The sequence below is a fragment of the Mustela erminea genome, chromosome 13 (assembly GCF_009829155.1).
Source record: "Mustela erminea isolate mMusErm1 chromosome 13, mMusErm1.Pri, whole genome shotgun sequence".
In the NCBI taxonomy this organism is placed as follows: Eukaryota; Metazoa; Chordata; class Mammalia; order Carnivora; family Mustelidae; genus Mustela; species Mustela erminea.
The window spans coordinates 71841418-71854312 of record NC_045626.1 but is presented as its reverse complement, the minus strand read 5'-3'; positions in this window follow the sequence as shown (position 1 = coordinate 71854312).

The following is a 12895-nucleotide window of genomic DNA, read 5'->3' as shown; positions in this document are numbered from 1 at the left end:
GACTGAGTCTAGGTGGTGAGACTAGTATTTCTTTTTAAAGATTTATTGTAGAGAGAGAGAGAGAGAGAGCATGAGTGGGAGGGGCAGAGGGAGATGAAGAGAGAGTCCTCAAAGCTGATTTGGCGCCGAGAGCAGAGCCCAACACAGGGCTTGATCTCACGACTCTGAGATCACGACTTGAGCTGAAACCAAGAGCAGATGGCTTTGACTGCACCACTCAGGCTCCCCTGAGAATAATATTTCTATAGCGTAGAACCCACTGGGCTAAAGTAACCTACTGGGATCCTACTCGTGTTTCTGGATCTTTCTCATGCTCCTGCAAGACACGGCACAGTGAGGATATACATTTCGTGTGTCCATTCATCTGCGGACGGACACTTGGGTTATTTCTGCCTTTGCATTATTGTGGATGCTGCTGTTGCAAACACGTTCCTAAAGCTGCTTCTTTTTGAAGCAGCCCACTGTGTGCCAGGCGTGGTACCTGGCCTTGGGAAAGCAACAGGGAAAGAGCTAGGAACATGGCTGCTCCCTTGAGCTCTGGGGCTGCGGAACACAGCATGGGGGGTGGTGTGTAAGTGATAAAGTCGATTTCTTGCTGGACAGTTCCTCTTTTGGTTCCCTGGCTCCTGTAGCTCAATAAATGTTAGTGGCACGCGTGAATGAATGAATGAATGAACGAATGAACCATTGTCATGGTCTAACTCATTAACAGATCCCCAGTGCCTGGAACTGGAGTTATGTGTCGTAAGTATTCAACATACATTTCCTGAATGATTGGACCCAAAACCCAAGGCCTGGTTCCACAGAGGAGTGCAGGGCTTGTGCTCAGATCCTAGCCCACATCCCAGCTATGTCACTCGCACGTCGGGTGACCTTGGCCAAGTCCCTCACCAACACCTCATCTGGAAAGCAGGGATGGAGATCTTGCCCGTCCTGGGACTGCTGTGACAGATACCCAAGGCTGGGTGACTTCGGGGGAGGGGTTGCTGGCCCCAAAGGGCTGCTGGCAAGGGGAATGCCCTGCTGAGTCACATGGCTGGAGGCCCTTCCCGCCCCAACAAAAGGCCCAGTTTAACCCAGCCACAGCCACAGTGGCCACGGCTGAAGCACAAAACAGCAGACTTGTGGCCAGCCTCTGCCGATCAGATTTCGAGTAAAATCCCCGCCAGCCTGCCCAGGCCAGCAGACAAAAGCTTCTTTGTTGCATATATATATATATATATATATATCTCCATCCCTAAAGATATTAGCAGTGAAGGGAGATCACACTGCAAAATGGCTCAGAAATGTTGTGAGGAGCCTGTTTCAAATGTGAGGGTGATCATTCCAACGGAATCTGCCCCATGCTTTTTTAGGAACAAGATTAGCTCAGGGCAGACTGGGGCCTTGAGCCTGGGCTGGGAAGTCTCTAAGGGGAAACAATCCCACAGCCATCATGACAGCTGTGATTCACGGAGCCCCTAACAGGTGCCAGCCCTCCTACACACGTGACTGCCAGTCCTCAGCGCTCCAGGAAATTGAGACTAGGACTCCCGTTCTATGGATGGGAAAACTGAGGCGTAGGGACACATGGGTCCACGTGAGGGGGCCAGACGTGACCTGGGTGTCTTGGATCTTCTAAACTGTTTCCTTTGTACACTCTTCATCCCGTTGATGGTCACACACATGGAATGTGTTCCCACCTCCGAGCTCTACCCCACTGGTCACCCGAGAGGACATCCAACAGCCACTGGAACCCAGACACACCCTGTTCCTTCAAGTTCACACGTGAGCACCTCCCCCAGAACCTCTCCGCCCGACCGATCTCACCTCCTCTGAAGGAACCCATTGGCTCCCCTCGAATTTCTGATAAATGACAGTGACAGTTCTTCAGGGCTGTGTAGTGCCCAAAGCACACAGACACTTCCATGCCGCTCAGTGTGAGGACCGCATGGTGGAGGAGAACTTGGACTTAAATCAGAAACACCAGCTCCACCTGGACATTCACAGGCTCTGAGACCAAGGTGAGGTTCAAAGCAGATTCCTGTTCCTCAAGCAGTGAAACTGTAGGATTACCGGATGACCCAGAAGTTCCACCCTTAGGTATATACCCAGGAAAATTAAAAACAGATTTTGTTCCAACAAAAACTTTGCCATGAATGTACATAGCAACACTGTTCATAACAGCCGAGAAAGGTGGAAAAAACCCAATGTCCGTCAACGGACAAATGCGTAAACAAAATGTGGTGAGTTCCTATGACAGAATATTATTCAGCAATGAAAAAAAAAAAAAAACAATGAACTACTGATCTACGCTATGTCATGGCAGATCCTCGGAAACGGTAAGCTAAGGGATCGAGGCAGATGCAAAAGGCCACATATTGTGATGATTCCATTTCTAGGAACTGGCAGATCCACAGACTCAGAAACAAGGTTAGTGGTTGCCTGGTGCCCGGAGGAGAGGCGGATGGCAAGTTAGAGCTCTCATGGGTTCAGGGTCTTTTTTTGGGATGACAAAAACATTTTGGAACTATACGGAGGTAGTAGCTGTACATCACTGGGAAGGTACCACAAACACTGCAGAATGAGACCCTAGAAGGTGGTTAAAATGGTGAATTTTATGTTACGTGAATTTCACCACAATAAAAAAAAATTCATGTAATTGCTTGAGTCTCAGCTTATCTGATCTTCATGCAGCTGTTGTCCTTGAGAACACAACAAAATGACGCATTTAAGGAGCTTGAAACCCCGTTAAAAGCAGCAGCTACTCACTTTATTTTTTTTTATTTAATTTAATTTAATTTTATTTTATTTTATTTCTCAAAACCACTCTGCTGCCCCTTTGCCAAGATTCAGAGATGAAGTGACCTGGCTAAAGTCACGCAGTTAGGCAGGGGCTGTGGCAGCCTCCTACCCAAGCTGGGTGTGGGCCTCGGCTTATTGAGGTAACCATGCCCTGCTTACCTCCTTGAAGAGAAGGGACATCTCCAGAAAAGATGTTCAAATGAAAAGTTGCCACCAACTCCCCATTCTGCTGGGTGCATTAGCAAGAGCCTGGAACCTGCCAGCCACCGAATGAGCCCACACAGGCCTCAATCCCATGACCCTGAGATCATGACCTGAGCCAAAACTGCAAGTTGGAAGTTTAACCCACTGAGCCACCCAGGCACCCCACCACCAATGATCTTTCTCGAATCAAACTGTATCTTGAGACCTTGGGCCCACTCTGGTCCTAGCTTCTGACTTTTCTCATGGGACCAGGCACTGTGCATCGTAAGCAGCTGAAAACAGTCTTCATGTTTATGCACTGAGGGCTCACTCTGTGCCCACATCTGCCTGGGTCCAGCAGGAGCTCAGAGTTAAGGAATGGGATGGGGGGTTCATAAAGGGCCCTTCCCATGAGCAAGGGCCAGGGATCAAGTCTGTGAGACAGGTGACAGATCTGCACCGAGCCTGCCACTCATACGCACAGAGGCCCCAAGGAAGACTCAGGGGACAGCTCCTGTTCTCTTAAAACTGGCCAGCACTCTCTGTCTCAAGCTGGGACCCGTAGCTGATGTGGACATGGGTCCTAATTTGGTCTTTAACCATGATAAGCTTTGGGCCAGACCCTTCCCTTCGGGGCCTCGGTCTCTCCCTCTTTATAAAACAGGAGTTTGAGTGACATCGAAAGTCCTCTCCAGCGTACGTGACTTTGCAGCCCTGTCCCCTCTGCCCGAGACTCTCTTGCCATCCCTGTTCCCCAGTGAATGACCATCTCACCCGTCACAGATCACCTTGTGCATCACTTCCTAGAGGAAGCCCCGATGTGATCTATCTCAGTGCTCCCCCCGGGGGACACATTCCCAGATGGTCTTTGTGGTGGGAGGACATGGCTGCCTTGGCCACCGCTGTCGCCCCAGCCCCAGCAGCAGCGCGTGCACAGCCTGCAGCGAACGAGCAGGTGGGGATGTCCACAAACATCTCTGACCTTCACCGCGGCGCCAGATTCTGTGCTGACGAGTCATGCCCCGGACCCAGCCGGTCCACTCCGCGTGTATGCTCCCCAAAACTGAAAGCCAGGGTTCTGGCATAAATGGGTGCAGGAGGGCTTCTAGCAGCTAAAGAGGCGGAAGCAGCCCCATGTCCAGCAACAGAGGGATGGATAAACAAAACGTGGTGTATCTGAACGACGGAATATCAGCCCGCCTTAAACAGGCACAAAGTACAGATGCACAACCATGCGGATGTCCCTGGACTACCATGCAGATGTCCCTGGACATTGTCCTGCTTACGTGGAGAAAGCCAGTCATAGGACCACGGCCATGTGATGCCATTTATGTGAAATGGTCTAGAACAGGCAAATCTGCACACCCAGAAAGTAGCCTAGGGGTTCCCAGGAGCTGGGGGAAGCGGGGCTTGGGGCGAGGGTATAAGGAGTGACTGTTACAAGGGGTACAGGGTTTCCTTTCCATGTGAGAATGGTCTGGAACTAGTTAGAAGCGATGGTTGCACCACTCTGTAAATGTACTCAATGCCACTGAATCACTCACTTTCTTTTATTTTAAAGGTGTATTGATTTATTTGGAAGAATGCAGAGGGAGGGTCAGAGGAAGAGGGAGAAAGCAAATCCTCAAGCAGGCTCCCGGCTGAGCAGGGAGCGTGGCTCAGGGCTCCATCCCAGGACCCTGAGATCGTGACCTGAGCCGAAATCTAGACCCAGTGGCTTAACTCACCGAGTCCCCCAGGTCCCCCTGACTCATTCATTTTAAAATGGTCCAAATGATCACTTTGTATGTATTTTGGAACAATAAAAACATATGTGTTTATCACTCCTCTTGCAGGCAAGAGGCAGCATGGGGACAGGAAATAGCATCAAAGGACACAGAGACCAGCTGAGCTCTTCCCTCCATGCTGAGCACCCTTGGGTAGGTGAGGGAAACTCTCTGAGCATCTCTGTCCTCCTCCACGTATTGGATCTATTGCTCTTGGCCCTGCAGACCTCACAGGGCTCCAGGGAAGCTCAGGCAGACCCCATTGGTTCAAGAAATTGTATGACAGCCATGAAAGCAAAATGGGGACCAAACCTTGGGCTCCATGCAGACAAGTGACATCCCTTAGGTTGTCCTTAGGTTGGCCCAGCCTTCTCCCTTTTTCCAAAGGGTTCTACTGCACCTTGTTCTCACAAAATCCCCAGAAAGAAGGCAGGCCAGAGAGGAGGGGTACACTTTGAGTTCGACCTGCCAGTGGGTCTGCCCTGGCCAGCTTTTGAGAGGGTGCACTATGGGTGCACAAAGGGAGCACCCAGGGGAGCCTTCAGGTGCCTACCTGTGCAGGTAAGGACCCGCCCTTGTTGCTGGCAATCAAGCAAGGGAGAGGAGAGAAGCAAGCATACCAGCCTCAGGCTCCTATTGGCGCAGTATGTCCATGATCACCCCTGGCCTTTCGCACACATGTTGTTCCCATGGTGGAGCGAGTCTCCAGCACTGTCTTCACTTCCTGTTGCTGCTGTAGCAAATTGCTTCAAACCTAATGGCTTTCAACAACACACATTTATCACTTTACAGTTCTGGAGGTCCAGGTCTCCCTAGCCTAGTATTAAGGTGTTTCTTGCTGGAGGCTGTAGGGGAGATTCTGTTTTCTTGGACCTTGGCTGCCCCTTTGCCTGGCTCGTGGGCCTTCTTCTCCCATCTTCAAAGCCAGCAACGCTGCATCTCTCCAGTCATCCTCCCACAGTCACTTCTCCCTCTGAACCCTCAGGAGAGATGCTCTGCTTTGAAGAATTCCCTGATTATGGTGCTTCTGCCACCAGATAAACCAGGATAATCCCCCATCTCAAGATTCTTAACCTTAATCACATTGGCAAAGTGCCTTTTGCCACACAAGGAAACATATTTACAGGTTCTAGGGCTTAGGACTTGGACATCTTCGGGGGCTGTTATTCTCTCTGAGATGATCACTGCCTCTGACCTTGACCTCTCCCATTCATTCAGTGATCTAAGGCCTATATTTTGGGCACCTGAAATGTCCCAGGTACCACACTGGGGAACACAGCAGTGACCAGGACAAACTCACCTTCTGCTATGATGGACCAACCATCGGGTCTCAATATAGATGATCACCGGCTCTAAGAAGCCCTTCCTGACTGTCCAGGGGACTCCTTTGAGCTCTCCTGGCCCCAGGTGTTACCCCATCCCAATACTGTCTTCTTGTAAAGTTGACCCATCTCTTCAGCTAGATTTCTTAAGGTCAGAGAATGTGTCCCTTCCACCTCCATATTGCCTGGGCCCCCATCTAGCAGAGTGGGTGCTCAGGGACACACCAGTTAAATGGGTGAATCTGGGTCTCATACCGGTTTCTTTGCTTCCTGGCTGTGTGACCCTGAGCAATCCCTTTTCCTTTCTGAGCCCAGTTCTGCCATTTCTACAGTGGGTATATGCAGCGACACCTGGCTTCAGACCTTGCAAGAATTAAACCAAACAAGGTCCACCCGGAACATGGGAGCTGTTCAACAACCAGCAGTTTCTTCTTCTCTTTGGCCTGTTCCACAGAAGCAGATTCTGAGCTAAGTGACCCCTTGGGGTTGAACCCGGGCCTCAGGGTTCTCCACCAAAGAAGTAGGTTATAGGGGCATTCATCACAGTCTCATCCATGTGAAGCACACAGTGTGGCCACAGGTGTCACTTTCCTGAACATGACTCCCCCACCCCTACCCCGGGAAGCACCAAATGCCACTCTCAGAAGACGGGTTAGAAGCTTGAAAATTACATCTTAGCTGGATATCTGGCAAGAAAGCCACAGGAAAGATGAACCCAACCATAGCTGTCTGCACACAGTAGGTGCTCACATCCACATCTCGTGCTGGTGAAAATCAGGACTTGGGAGTCGGGCAGAACTCGAGTCCTATCACCACTCTCCCATAACGGATATACTGACCTTGAACAAGTCCCTTCAACTTCTCGGAACTTGGTTTTTCTCCTAAGTGGAATGGGATAAGAAGAGGACGAGGATAGAAGTGCCTGGCGCGTGGTCTGGTCTGGAAGGAACCAGATCATTCTGAGAGCAACGATGATCAAAGAAAAACCTCATCACCCCTGTTGAGGCACGCGCCAGGAGACAGAGCCCCTGGAACTTACACAAGGTCAGCCTCTGATTTCCCGTAACTCGGCAACTCCTACTTGCCTCACAACTTTGGAAAATATTCTCTTAGCATTTGCAATTCTTGATCTGGGCCCAACACTGAAATTACTGCAGACGGTTTTTCTTCTTCTTCTTCTTCTTCTTCCTCCTCCTCCTCCTCCTCTTCTTTCCTTCTTTTTCTTCTTCTTCTTGACAGCTTGAGCAAAAGGAGCTGTTTTTGAATTTTGGGAGGGGAAAAACACACACGTGTGTGCGCGCGCACGCACACACACACACACACACACAGATCAAACAGCACCACTTTGCAGGACAGAACGTCCCCTGTGCTCCAGCGCGGGCGGCCCCGGCCCTGCTCCCACTGGCCCCACAAACACTGAGTGTCACTGCAGGTTATGTAAGCGTGGTTTGGGCCTGCGAGGTTGGACGTGGCCTTGGGTTTTAAAAGGAGGCAGAAGAGTTTGGGTGAGGAGCTGTTTGGCTCAAAATAAATCCAGGAACTCGGAACTCAATGCAGGGGAAGAAAAAAAAAAATCCTCAAGGCTCTAATGGAAGGAATATTTAGAGGTAGAATTTGGAGCGTCAAAAACTCAGGGAACTCAGGCCAACGTGGTTTTCTCTAGCCCATCATGCATGTGGGTGAGGCTGAGAGGGAAGGAATGTAGAGTGGGGGGTCATAATGTGACCCTTTTAGTGGGATGAGGGCAACACGTAGACCATATGACTCCTGGAAGGAAAACACCACTTCTTAATATTTTTGAAAACATTTTTTGCCTTTGTTCAGAGTTTACGGCACCTTTTGTTCTGTTGGAGGCCCCCAGTTTAGTGATTCCTACTGGCCAGGGAAGCCAGGAAGCAAGATCTTTGATCCGGCTCAGGGGGAGGGGCAAGAACAAGGAATATAAAGTACCCAATTCATCCTGATTTGCCTGACACCTTCCTAGCATTAAAAACTGAAAGCCTCACACTCAAGAAAACCCCTTAGTCTAGGGTAGATGGGGAAAGCTGGTCACCCTACAAGACCATCATAGCCATTAGAGACCATCGTCTCAGTGCCCTTTGTCATGTTAAGGCTTTGTATAAATAGATCATCTTTTCAAGGATGTTATGCCTATTTTACAGACCAGGCAACTGAGAATCAGTGCGGAGAAGTTAAACAGCAGGAGAGTACAAAATCTGCAGGGGCTTTTATTAAAATCAGAGATCTCCTGACCCCATGCCTAGAAAATCGAACTCAGTGGCTGAAGGATCTCTGTTTATAACGCACCCTCCCAGTGCTCCTATGAGCAAGTAATTTCAGTGTGCAAAGCTCCACCAAGCTCCACTGGGAATGGCCTTGGAAGTGAACACAGAATGGACGTTTGATGGAAACAAGCATTCAAGCTAAGGGAAAAGTGTGAGGCAGGGCCTAAAGTTGTAAGGACTGATGAGACTGTACTTGAATATAATGTCTTGAGGGACAGAGCAGGAAAGGAAGCTGCTGTTGAAAAGCCCAGGTCTGGAAGGCTTGAACACCAGGCTAAAGAATTTGGACTTTATCCTGAAGGCACTGGAGAGCCATGAGAGGGTTTAAACTGTACTGACAAGATCAAATTTGTACTTTGGGAAGACAGTTCCAGTTCCTATGCAGTGGTTATGCTGGAAGGGGTTGTGACTGGAGTCAATAGAACAGTTAGGACGAAAGTGAAAGAAGCCAAGCTCAAACTGGCTTAGAAATTCATTGACTTACATAATTGAATTAGCTTCAGGCATGGCTGCATCCAGGTGCTCAATTAAGAAACCAGTCTCTCTCCATGTCTTAGTCTGTTCTGGTATCTTCCCAGATAGACCTTCTCTCTTTGATGATAGGATTGCCCCCAGAAGCGCAAGGCTTGGCTTTGTGACTTAGACACCCCACCAGAAAGAGAATGCCTGTCATGGTACTTTCAGCCTAAGTCCTAGTGCTGCCACTTGCTGGCTTGGATAGACCCACATCTCAGCCAGTCACAGTGGTATCTCACTGACCAGATCTACATCAAGGCCCACACTTGGAGTTAGGGAGTGGGATCAGCCCCACTCCAAAGCCACAGTCTGAGATGGGAAGGGGACCAGTCCCCAAAGGAAAATCTGAATTCTATTTCTAAAATCCTTGATCATGGGCCGTGGAGGGGAAGAAGCAAAGAGTAGCCCAGCCTTGGGCTGTAACTGGATTCCACTGGACTACCACTCTCATTTCCCTGAAGTGGAAACAGAGAGGTAAAGTGACTGGCAGGAGGTCACACAGCCACCCAAAAGGACTCAGGTCTCCAGACTTCCTTCATACAACTGCGAAGACCAACAGCTCACAATACCCCTGCAGGGTAGGAGGTATGCCCACTCCCCGTAACAGCCCAGAGAAGCCATCCAGAAAGCCTCAAACACTTAAGGAGTGACTCTAGAAGCTGCCTTCCTGCAAGTGTCTTCTTAATAGACACTAACCAAGAGACGGGAAGCCTCAAGCAACCTCTGATCTAGAGTTGGGAACAGAGCATGGAAGCCCCCAGAACACATTGCTTCATGTGGGAGCCATGAAGAGAGGACTGCAGGAGGATGGAGCTCAGGGGCTGTGAAGCACGAGGCCCCAGGGGCTCAGCACCCAGGCATGGGGAGTACTGACACGCAGAGCTGTAGCTACTGGAAGGGGGCTCCTTGTCGCGTAAGCAGGAGAGCAAATGGCCCTGAGTGTCCCCTCCCAGCACAGCATGGCACCCACTGTGAGTCATTGCCCTTTACCCCTCTGTCCCCTCCCCTGGACTGTGAGCTCCAGGAAGCCAGGGGCCATGTCACCTGTGTCCTCACCAATGAATGGTTGTCAGATCAATGGGTGGCAGCCCCTGTGGTCTTGCACACCTCCATGCACAGGAGGCTCACTGCCACCTAAGGCAGTCTGTCCCTTTGTTGGACAGCCCCACGAGGAATGTCATCCTCAACCCCCTCAGGATGGCAAAATGACAGAACAAGATTCAGAGATCTCCCATTGTGGATTTTATTCTCAGGAGAGAGTTCAAAGGAATTTTTTTAAAAACCCAAAATATCCATAGGAAGATGTTCACTCTAGTGCTTTGTCGTGGTGGGGACCTAGGAACAATGGGAATACCTCACACGTGGCAAAGAGTATGTGTATGTGAGTGTGTATATGTGTGTGGGTGTGTGTCTCTGTGTGCATGTGTATATTTGTATATAAGTGTGTGTGCAAGTGTGTGTGTGTGAATGTGTGTGTGTACATACATGCTTTAGTTATTCCTGAGACACCATGGCATGGACTATCTAGCAACCCTAAGACTGTGAACTCTGCGAAACACACAGAACACAGGAAGTGGGATGGGACAGAGGGTTAAGAACAGTGGAATGTGCCCTGTGCCTACAGCCAGGGGAGCTAAGTACACACACAGGACAAGAGTGGGAGGGACAGGACAAGAGTGCAGGAGGGACATTGCCGTGGGGTCAGGGTGACAGCACCTCAGATCTTTCTAAAGTTTCTTTACGATTACATCCCCTCAGGCCACTGGTACTATTATTCCCATTTTAGAGATGAGGCAATTGAGGTCAGGGAAGGCAGCCATTGGCACACGATGTGGCTGGGAAGGCTGGCAGCTGACTCAGAGGGGGACCTCAAGCTCCTGTGTGGAGCTGTGTGCCATCCCTGGCCTGTGCCAGCCACTTCTGCCACCCTCCTGACTGCTGAAGACAGAGCTCTTGCCTCCGGATCCTTCTCTTCCCCTTGCTGATCATTCCTGCACCCTCGCTGTCCCCCAACCCTGGACCCCTGCCGCAAGACTTGGTCTCAGGTCTCCCATTGCCGACCAGGAGGGACACTGGCCGGAGAAGTCTCCGCAACACACAGGAATGGCCTGGAACATACCCGCATGGCTGCAGCCCGGCTTGTGTCTGAGTCTTGAGAACAAAAGCGCCCGCTCCCACTGGGGCCGCACTGCCAGGCAAGCAAACAGAGTGATGTGTCAGAGCCGCCAGGGTGGCCATCTGCTCCTTACACGCAATGAAATCTGACCCAGTGATGATGACATTGAGGTAGGCAACGACCTCATAACCACAGCACATCCCCTGGCCCCAGGTTCAGGGAGAGTTCTAGAGTGTCATCCACACAGGTAAGAAGAGACCCTTCTTCTAAGGGAAGTGGAAGAAGTAATTCTGCCTGCAGACAAAGCTGGCTCTGCTGGGACATGGTTTTACATTCTCTTCTTTATGCTTTCTGACCCATGAAGCTATACAGTCAGAAGACAAGAAGAGGTACAGGATGCCAAGAGAATGTGGGGCCACAGAGGGTTTCATTGATGGAGTGCCACACAGGCTAAGAGCTAAAGGTCAGGGGAGATAACAAAACAAAGAAAGGAGGAACAGTATTCCAGGCAATAGAAACAGCATGTGCAAAGGCACTCTGGTAGGACCCAAAAAGATCAGTGTGAAAGGAGCATAGGAAGTGTCCAGGGAACAAAATAAATTTGATTAGCTCCTAACACCAATGGTTCCAGCTAACACTTGCTGTGTGGCCGCTGCACAGGGACCCACACAGCTTCCTGTGTGTAATCTCTTTTAATCTTTATAATACTTCCATGGTGAGGATATCCCACACCCTCCCCCGCTGTTTTTCAGATAAAAGGAAATGGAAACGCAGATGTTGGAAGTCTCCAAAGCTGGTATTTGACTCCACCTGCAGACCCAGCCACTGCAGTGGCGGGTTATTCTGTACTCGGCTCCGTGTAAGTCGCTTTACACACATTATTGTGATGCATCCTTCTAGCAACCCGTGACACAGAGACCATTATCACCCCCACTGCACAGATGAGAACAGAGAGGCTCAGACAGGGCATGTGACCTGTCCATGGTTACAGAGCCGGGGAGCCGCAGAGCTGGGATTCAAACCCCGGTGAGCTCAGAATCTCGCTGATGGTTATCTCAGGGTCTGGCCCCTCTCATCCCCCTTGTGGGTCTCCTGGATTATCATTGGATTCCTTTGACTTGCCCATCCTGGCTGGCATCTAGACACACTCAGTCTGGGCTCCCCCCAGAACAGACTCCGAGGCAAGGATTTGGAGGGAAGCCCCTTGTTTAGCAGGAGATCCAGGAAGTGGAACAGGAAGGGGGAAGTGAGAGGAGAGGAAAGCCAATAAAGGACGCATTCAGGAGTGGGGTACCACTGTGGGCAACAGGGATGCCTTTCTGCTGGGCCGTCTGGGAAGCTGTGCAGATTACACTTGGGGGGCTCCACCCGAGGGACAAGGGAGCTGGGGTATGTATCCCCCAATACCCATCCTGTTCTGACTGAGGTTGTTCCTGGGGTGGGGCTGGGGGCGTTAACCCTCTGGGGTTTGCAGCCAGCCTGCTCACTCACCTGGCTGGAGAGCACAGCTGCTGGCCTGTGTGCACGTGATCTCCAGGGTGGGCCAGGCCAGGACACGTTCCAGGGCATCCATTACAGAAAGTTTGTTCACCCATCTGGTCTGGCAGGCAGCGAACATTTCTCGGACCTCCATACAGCTGGCGGTGCTATGCTCTGAACAGAGGGCAGCTTGGAATGGCAGAAACAATCAAGCACCTGCCACGCAATCAGGCACCAAGTTGAAACTTCACATGCGCTCTCGCCCCAAGTTACATGTGCACATGGAAGCATCATAAGACTGCTATGCAGGATTTTGTATCTGTTATTCCCGGGCTTTGGAAACTAGGGCATATGATTCACTTTGGAACCTCAGTTTTTCCATCCATAAAATGGGCACGAAATCAGTATTCATTGAGGAGGATTAAACCATAAGGTTCCAGGAAA